Source organism: Helianthus annuus, chromosome 11 (genome assembly GCF_002127325.2).
Source record: "Helianthus annuus cultivar XRQ/B chromosome 11, HanXRQr2.0-SUNRISE, whole genome shotgun sequence".
Classification (NCBI taxonomy): Eukaryota; Viridiplantae; Streptophyta; class Magnoliopsida; order Asterales; family Asteraceae; genus Helianthus; species Helianthus annuus.
This window is the reverse complement of record NC_035443.2, coordinates 167,678,138-167,687,915: the sequence shown is the minus strand read 5'-3', so window position 1 is coordinate 167,687,915 and position 9,778 is coordinate 167,678,138. Positions and strand designations below refer to the sequence as shown.

General features: G+C 42.1%; 1 non-coding gene across 1 annotated transcript; it reads left to right on the top strand.

The window, feature by feature from the left end:
• The first annotated feature begins 5,621 nt into the window (after nt 1-5,621).
• LOC118484531 lies at nt 5,622-5,727 on the top strand. The gene has a single exon (XR_004873641.1). It is a non-coding gene; the product is annotated as a small nucleolar RNA R71 (small nucleolar RNA).
• The last annotated feature ends 4,051 nt before the right edge of the window (nt 5,728-9,778 follow it).

The window sequence follows — 9,778 nt, the reverse complement described above, 5'->3', positions numbered from 1 at the left end:
GGTTTTATGAGAGATGAAAGGTGGAAGAAACTATGGAGGTTGTGGGTCTTGAGAGAAGGAAGATGGTGATGGAGAGTGAAAGAGAATGAGTGGATGGGGTATGATTCACGTGACCAGGGTTTGTTTATTAGATTTTATTATATTTTTTTTTTATTTATATGCGGCACCCCAAACGACGGAGACAAATTTGCTGCGTACCGTAATTTACGGTCTCACCGTAAATTACGGTGAGACCTGAATGTCACTTCTTACACCGTAACACAGTAGACTTGCACCGTAAATCCCAACAATTTTCAATGTCCACCGTAAATTACGGTATTACCGTAATTTACGGTAAACACTGATTCTTAATTCTTTGTCGTAACTCAGTAGGATTGTACCATAAAAGTCCCAAAAAATGATAATGGCCACCGTAATTTACGGCTGTACCGTAAATTACGGTACACGCTGGGCATCTTTGTTTCGCTAAAAATTGAGGTTCTATGTGACAAATTTTTTAGATTTTTAAAGTTTTTCGATTTTTTTTTATGTTTTTTAATTTTTTCAAAAACTTGTAAAAATTACCCTACCCCCTCAAAAATCCCGTGTTGTCCTCAACACAATGTAAGAGCAATTCGCGACCCGAACATCCCCACACTTGTTTCGAACACGGACTTCGAGGAACTATGGCAATTGTGCAAATATACAAAACAAGACAAAACAAAACTACTATGTACACTACCACCAAACCTGGGCTTCTCATGGTTGTTCCTCCTCGATCGGGCGCAAGATGTAGCCCGCTTTGTCAAGCTCCAAGTTGTTGATGTCATTTCCTTCCAAGTACGGCTTCAAGCGGTGACCGTTCACCGTTTGTTGTTTCAACGTTTGCTCATCTTGGATGTCCACATCACCAAATCGCCCCACTCTTCGAATAACATACGGACCATCCATTTGCTTTTAAGTTTGCCCGCGAACATTTTCAATCGAGAGTTGTACAACCAAACTTTCTGCCCCACTTCGAATGTTTTCTTGCGCAATTTCGCATCATGTACTTTCTTTAGCTTATCCTTGTAAGCCGATGCACATTCGTACGCCTCATCTCGAATCTCTTCTATCTCGCTCAATTGCAACTTCCTCAACTTACCCGCCTCATCGTAATCCGCGTTGACTGTCTTGATCGCCCAATGTGCTCGATGCGCCAACTCCATCGGCAAGTGACAACCCTTACCATACACCATCCGGTAAGGTGTTGTGCCAATCGGAGTCTTGTAGGCCGTACGGTACGCCCACAAAGCATCATCCAACTTGCTTGACCAATCCTTTCTATCCGTTCTTACCGTCTTCATGAGGATCTCCTTGATTTGGCGGTTGGACACTTCGACTTGTCCACTCGTTTGCGGATGGTAAGGGGTGGCGACTCGGTGGTTCACGCTATACCTCTTCAATAATTTTCCGAAGTTAAAGTTCTTGAAATGTGAACCACCATCGCTTATAATAACCCGCGGGATTCCAAAGCGAGAGAAGATGTTGGATTGAACAAATTTACAAACAACCGAATGGTCGTTTGTTCGTGTTGCAATAGCCTCAATCCACTTCGAGACATAATCCACCGCCACAAGAATATAAAGGAAGCCATTCGAATTCGGAAACGGACCCATAAAATCTATTCCCCATACATCAAATATCTCTACAACCAAGATTGGTTGTAGTGGCATCTCATCCCTCTTCGATATGCTACCCATCTTTTGGCAATTTACACAATTTCGGGCGAACTCAATTGCATCCTTAAAGATAGTGGGCCAATAAAACCCACAAGAAAGTACCCGATAGCCAGTTTTATGCCCACTAAAATGACCCCCGCAAGCGGACGAATGAGCATGAGTTAAGATTTCTAACACTTCCGTCTCGGGCACACACCTCCGTATGACTTGATCCGGTCCGATCTTGAAAAGATCCGGCTCATCCCAAATGTATTGCCTCACTTGGACCATGAATTGTTGTCGATGCTTTTTGGTCCAATGAGTTGGAATGGCACCCGTGGCTAAATAGTTGACATAATGAGCGTACCACGGTGCAACGAAAGTGGAAACGGCTAAGAGTTGCTCATCGGGGAAACTTTCATTGATTTCACTTACATCGTCGGTCCCTTCCACCGGAATCCGAGACAAATGATCCGCAACTACATTCTCGCTTCCCTTCTTGTCTCGGATCTCTAGATCAAACTCTTGTAACAATAAGACCCACCGAATCAAACGCGGCTTCGCATCCTTTTTCTCCATTAAATACCGAACCGCACTATGATCCGAATAAACCACTACCTTGCTTCCCCAAATATACGAGCGAAATTTATCCAAAGCATACACCACCGCTAGTAATTCCTTCTCGGTTGTGGTGTAGTTAAGTTGCGCTTCGGATAAAGTTTTGCTTGCATAGTAAATAACCACCGGCTTCTTGTCAACCCGTTGGCCCAAAACTGCACCAATAGTGGTATCGCTTGCATCACACATTATCTCGAACGGCTTTGACCAATCGGGTGGTTGCAAGATAGGCGCCTTGACCAAGTGTTCCTTCAAAACAGTGAAAGCTTGCATACACTCGTTAGTAAAATCAAACGGGACATCTTTTAATAACAAATTGCATAAGGGTTTGGTGATAACACTAAAACCCTTAATGAAACGTCGATAAAAACCCGCATGTCCCAAGAATGACCGTACACCCTTAACATTTTTAGGAGGTGGCAAAGATGATATTACCCGTATCTTTGCCTTATCCACCTCCATCCCTCTTTCCGAAATCACATGTCCCAACACAATGCCCTCTTGCACCATGAAATGACTTTTCTCCCAACTTAGCACTAAATTTTTCTCAACGCACCTTTTTAAAACCTTTTGCAATTCGTTGAGACAAGCATCAAAAGTAGTGCCAAAAATGGAGAAATCATCCATGAATACTTCGAGCGACTCTCCAACCATGTCCGAGAAAATACTCATCATACATCGTTGAAAAGTTGCCGGAGCATTACACAAACCAAATGGCATTCGCCTAAAGGCAAAGGTTCCATATGGACATGTGAAGGTGGTCTTGTGTTGGTCATCCGGGTGTATGGCAATTTGATTATAACCCGAATACCCATCTAAGAAGCAATAATATTTTTGACCCGACAATTTTTCAATAATTTGGTCAATAAAAGGTAGCGGGAAATGGTCCTTAGAAGTGGCGGCATTCAATTTCCGGTAGTCAATACACACCCGCCACCCGGTAACCGATCGGGTGGCAATTTGTTCACCACTTTCATCCTTGACTACTTGAATGCCGGCCTTCTTAGGCACAACTTGGGTGGGACTCACCCAAGCACGATCCGAAATCGGATAGATGATTCCCGCATCCAACCATTTAATTACCTCTTTTTTTACTACCTCCCTTAGGTTCGGGTTCAACCGCCTTTGAGCTTCTCGTGTCGGTTTGGCATCTTCGGTTGTGATAATTTTATGCATGACGATGGATGGACTAATTCCTTTGAGGTCGGCAATCGTCCATCCAATAGCACCCTTGTTTGCTTTTAACACCTCCATCAATGCTTGCTCTTGTGCCAATTCCAAATTAGAGGCAATAATGACCGGTAAAGTGTCATTATCCCCTAAAAATACGTACTTCAAATGGCTAGGCAAGTCCTTGAGCTCCAACTTTGGTGGTTCCTCCAATGATGGTTTTGTACCCGAATCAATTTCCACCGGTAGACCCTCGAATTGATGGGTCCACGGTGGTCTACCTTCTTTCATTGCCATAGCCTCTTGTGCTTCCTCTTCAACCCGTAGTGCATAAGCATGTACCTGTTCAGAAAAGTCACACAGGCAAATATCCAAACCATCCTCCTCATACTCATGCGGGTTGCATCCATCTACTATGTCTGCCATGAAACACTCATCAACACTGTTAGCATTAGAATTGTTAGTAAAAACATTCAAACGCATTTTTCTGTTTCCAAATGCCATATCAACTGTACCAAATCTACAATCGATAATAGCATGTGCGGTGCTTAAAAATGGCCGACCCAAAATTATGTTTTGTTGTTGTTTAGGGTCCGTCGATGAGTAATCCAAAACTAAGAAGTCCACCGGGTAATAAAACTCATCAATTTTTACAATAACATTTTGAACCATACCCCGAGGCAACTTATGAGACAAATCGGCCAAAACAACCGTCGTCTCCACCCTTGCTAATGGACCAAAGTCATATTGGTCGTATAAGCCCCCCGGTAAAATGCTAACTCCGGCTCCGAGATCTAGCAACGCCTTAGCCATTTGAAAATTACCCACTTGCACATTAATCAATGGCGTGCCCGGATCTTGGAGCTTAGGAGGAAGCTCCCCATTCAACACCGCACTCACTTGCCCGGTTAAATCCACCCGCTTAGGCACTTTTTTCTTGTTTTGCCTTTTTTGTGTACATAATTCTTTTAAGAATTTTGCATAAGCGGGGACTTGTTTTATTGCATCAAGAGTGGGAGATTTATTTTAACTTGTTTGAACATATCCCACATCTCCTCCTTTTGAGGACCTCTTGACACAATAAAATTTTTCTTTCCCGGGTCAAGTAGGGCCGATGGAAATGGAACTTGACTCGGTTCACCCTCAACTTTTTCATTCTTTTCACTTTCACCCAAACCCGGTTTTTTAATAATTGGTTCTTTTGGTTTAACCGGTGAAAGTTCATCATCACTTTCCATTCCCGTGATGTCCTCAACCACCCCCTCGACCAATTCGGGTGACAAATTGGCCTTAAACTCTTTCCCACTTCTTAGAACACTAACATGGTTAATATTAACGTTACCTCGTGACGAACCATGTGAAGGGTTTACCTTAGTGTCGCTTGGAAGTTGACCCTTACCTTTCTTCAATTCCGCCACATCGGTTGCTAATTGACCCATTTGAGTTGTTAGTGATTGGATGCTTTTATCACGAACCTCATCTTTTTGCATTCGCACTTCGTCTAGTTGGTTCCGTTTTTGCATCTCCATTTGCATGCTCTTTAGCATCTCCATCACCTCGTTTCCACCCGAAAGCCCCCCTTGTTCTTGACCCGTTTGGTATTGTTTTTGATACCCTTGGTTATTTCCGCCTCGGTATCCACCTTGATTATTGTAAGATGGCCGTGAACCAAAATTACCTTGGCTACCTTGAAAATTTAGGTTCGCTTGATTTGACGGGTTCCCATATCTAAAGTTTGGGTGGTTCCTCAATCCGGGGTGGTAGGTATTAGAATTCATGTTGTTGTAGTTCCTACCACCTCCTTGACCTTGACCTTGAACCGCATGGACTTCCTCATATTGCCCTTCCAACATTCCTTGGCAATTCTCAGCCGCATGACCTATCTCATTACACAAAGCACAAACATTATATATTTGGTTAGTGGTTTGAACATTACCATCATCTATGGCGTGCACTTGTGGTCGGTTAGTGGTTGGTCGGGCTCTTCTTGAAGCTTGGGCCTTCCTTTTTGATGTAGTTGCCATGCTTTCCAAAAACTCCCAATCTTCATTCTCATAGTTCGTTCCAAACGTCCCTCCGGTGATAGACATTAGATCACGTGCGTCTTCGGCACTCAACCCCTCATGAAAGGCGTTCATCAACTCCCATAACTCAATTCCATGATGAGGGCAGTTTTTAATCATCATGTTAAAACGCTCAAACGCCTCATGAAACATCTCACCGTGTTGTTGTTGAAAGCTTCTCAATCCCTTCCGCGCATCATTGGTCTTTTGGGCGGTGTAGAATTCATCCAAAAAGGTTTGTTGCATCTCCCCCCATGTATATATTGATGCCGAAGGCAAAGTGTAGAACCACTTCTTTGCCTTATCCTCCAAAGAAAACTGAAATAAGACCAACTTCACTTCATCGGCCGAAAAACCTTGACTCCCAAAAGTGTTGCAAATTGAGTCATAGGCCTCTAAATGGAAATACGGCTCCTCTGTTGCTAACCCTTTGTACTTCGGTAAACTTTGCAACGAGTTTGTTCTTACTTCAAAAGTTCTCCCTTGGTTGTTGTGAGGGATAACCACCGGTGAAGGGTTTTGAGTAATGATTGGCCTGAAATGTGCCTCTATTCCCCTTGCTTGTTCCCTAAGATGCCTTCTTGGAACACCCAATCGACCCCTTGGACGAATAGGACCCATTGGTCTTGGCATAGGCCCTTGTGGTGCAATTGGTTGTTGGGGCATCGGTGGGTATTGATTCGGCCTTTGAAATTGTGGTTGTACATGTTGTGGCCGAACTTGTTGCAATGGAATGGGTTGTTGGATTGGTGGCCCTTGTGGTCTTGGCCGAATGTGTTGTGGTATAATATGTTGTTGTGGCATTCCACCAACACTTGCCATTCCTTGAGATTGACTTTGCAAATACCCAAACTCCCCCTGATCACCATAACCTCCATAACCGTACCCATCATCTTCATAACCTTCATAATCTTCAAATCCCTCATCATAACCATCTCCTTGAATTCCCGAGGTCTGCCCAAATGGGATGGTCGAATACAGAAAGCCCGACTGTTGTTGTTGTGGTCTAAAAGATGAAGTAGTATGCACGATAGTTGAATTGGGTGCAATTGTGAAGGTGGATGATGATTGACCTGTAGTTGGGGGAAAGAAGTGAGATAATGGTGGGATTGTAGTGGATGGATCGTAGGTGATGGTAGGCTCAGTTTGAGTGGTGATTGGTTGGGTGGAGTTGGATCGTGTAAATTCAGCAGTGGTATTAGGTAATGTAGTGTTTGGTGATGGTTGGGTGGAAGTAGGTATAAAGGATGAGGTTGTTTGACTGGTTGTAGGTGGAATCTGAGAATCAGCCATGATGTTTCTCGGTGTAATGGGTGAAGTGGGTGAACCAATGATTTTGTTTTCTCGCACTAAAACTCGGTTTTGTCTTAGCGTTCTTTCAATTTCCGGATCAAACGATAGTGGTGATGACCTGTGAGAGCCTCTAGTATGCATACACCTGAAGTACCTGCACACTAAACACAACCCGCGTAAACCCGAAAATAACAAACAAAACTATTAAACTAACACACGTTGCGCACTACTCCCCGGCAACGGCGCCAAAATTTGACGTGATGTCGCGGTCACAATCAAATTTAATCCAATTACAACTAATTAGCTAGCGGTAAGTGGGTATCGAACTCAGGGAGTTTGTGGAAAATGTGTCGATTGTATAGCTTTGTATTTAAACTAAACTTAAACTAAATTGCAGAAAATTAAAATTCAAGATTGTGGATTGTTGTTTTAGAAAACTAAATTAAGAACTAATTCAAATCAAAGTTGGTTGTAAACAATTAGGAGAGAACAATGTTCACCCTAGGTTTCAGTTTCTTTAAACAGTTGTGTACAATTTCACTAGAAAGAGTTACATAGACATAACTCGTGTATACGTGATTGAAGTGATAAAAGGGAACAAAGTACTCGGATTAGATAACGCGAGGTTGTTTCCCGATGACCTATTAACCAATAACCAACCCTAACCCTTCCCGTGATATCTCGGTTGCCAACGGCACCAAGAACGTACGATTAAGACTAGAAATTGCAATATGGATTAACACACTACATACAATCAAACATACACCATGACATTCAAGCAACGCAAGATATCACTCTAGAAATGCAGAAATTAAACACACAAAAGTTTCAGAAACATTCACCTAGGATGATCACCGAAGAGTTTAGCCGGACATGGCTTGGTGAATCATCATCAACATCAAACTATTGTTCATACGAATCAAAAGCACAAACCGAATGATTGAAATTGTTCACAAACCAAGTCACAAGCCAAAATTCGCCCCTATGCTGTCCAAGAACCGTCCAATGATGAGATAATATGAAAAGACACTCCAAAACGACTTAAAAAATGGCAGTTACACTTTTTGCTCGCAGGCTCCACCGTAAATTACGGCTCCACCGTAATTTACGGTGGACATCAAACTTTTACGGCTCCAACATTCTGTGTTACGGTGGTGACAAGATGGAAATCAGGTCTACCGTAAATTATGGTAGAACCGTAATTTACGGTACTCAGCTGCTTTGACTTCTTTGTTCTTTCTTTTGTTCTCCTCTCGACCCATTCTCCACCAAAGCCTCCAAAACTGCCTTTTATCCATCTTTTAGCTCCTAAATCGTACCTGAAACATAAGCGTCGTAGTTATCTAATTCAAGATAATTACACGGTTAAATGGAAGATTATTTCATCTTTTAACGTGCTTAAGGGTTGTCCAAAGGACCACCCGTCATGGTCCATTGACAAATACAAAACCTTTAAACACCTCGGGAGGGGGAGGTCTTCGGCTTAAGTTCTACATACGACTAAGATTAAAAGAAATTTACTTTTGAAAAAAAAAACTAGACATAAACTTAAACAAGAATAACCTAAAACTATCCACGACAATTTGATATAAAATCTCCCTACTCACGCTTCAAAAATATCACTACTAATAATACTTAAAAGAGTACCAAAGACTTGAGATTCTCTTATGCTAATGGCACAACCCCCTGTCTATCTGCACACTTTTCCAATTCAATATGCATCTTATAGGCCTATATGATGCGTATTGAAATAAAGTAAAAGACATGACAGACTTACAGGTGCAGGTTATGTTTGGCGGCGGGCTTGATACACATCGTATAGGCCTATACGATGCGTATCAAGGCACTAATTTTTTTAAGTTTATTTTTTGGTGTGTTGTGTCGAATGCGAACCCGAGAAACGAAAGGAATTTCGAGCAGTTGGTCGATGACATGATAGATAAAGATCTTGACACGATCATATCCATTTTCAAGTATTAGACTAGATAGTCCAAGATGAAATATATTAAAACCATTCAAGCCCACTAGTCATCAATGTGTTATAGTGAGATTTTTCAAGTTTGCATAGTGGGAGAAAAGACCAGCACCCCTGTAACACCTCGAAATTTTTGTGTCCAATAATGTATTGACACGTGTCTTGAGTTTACACGTGGCATTTAATATTAAATAAAGGACTAAAGTTGACAAACCTTGAAAGTATGTAAATTCGAGGGTTATAAATGTCAAACAAGGGTAAGTATACTGTATGGTAACCCTAAACGATGCTCATACCTTCAAACGAATAAATCATGGATCGTACGGAAGCGAAACGCGGAAGAAAGTGAGAGATTACAAGTTGCGGGGGTTAACTGTGTCAACATGTTTAATTATACCTCTGAGTGACCCTTTGACGTACCCGAGGCCTTGTAACAGTAGAATACGCTCACTAGAATGTACTATATAAATTCCGCGAAGTTCCGTTTTAAAACGAGAAAGATATGATCAAATTCGTACGAGAAGGGTTAAAAGCGTCAACAATGAAAGTTAAGGCTTTCCAGATAACTAACAAACTAACCGGGGACTTAACAATGCGGGTAAGTAACACGAGGCCCTTAGTTGTAAATAATCAAGGGCCAAAACGCAAAGTTACCCCTTCAAACCCGAAAGGTCAGGTTATTAATTACCAAAGATTTCGTTATTAATTGCAAAGATTTCGCAATGATTATAAAAGATTTAGAAATCTTGAAAATTTAACCTAACGCGGGCCGCGTAAGAGATATGGTTAAGTTAACGCGGGCCGCGAGCCATCTGTTTATACGCGTCCTGATATTAGAACTCAGGCGACCCGCGACCAAGATACATGAAACCTTAACGCGGGCCGCGTGGGACACACAGATGCAGAATGTATGGGCAGATTCAATGATTTGGCTTCAAAACGAAATTGTGAACAATCAATGAAGCATGGGTGCCCCCTAC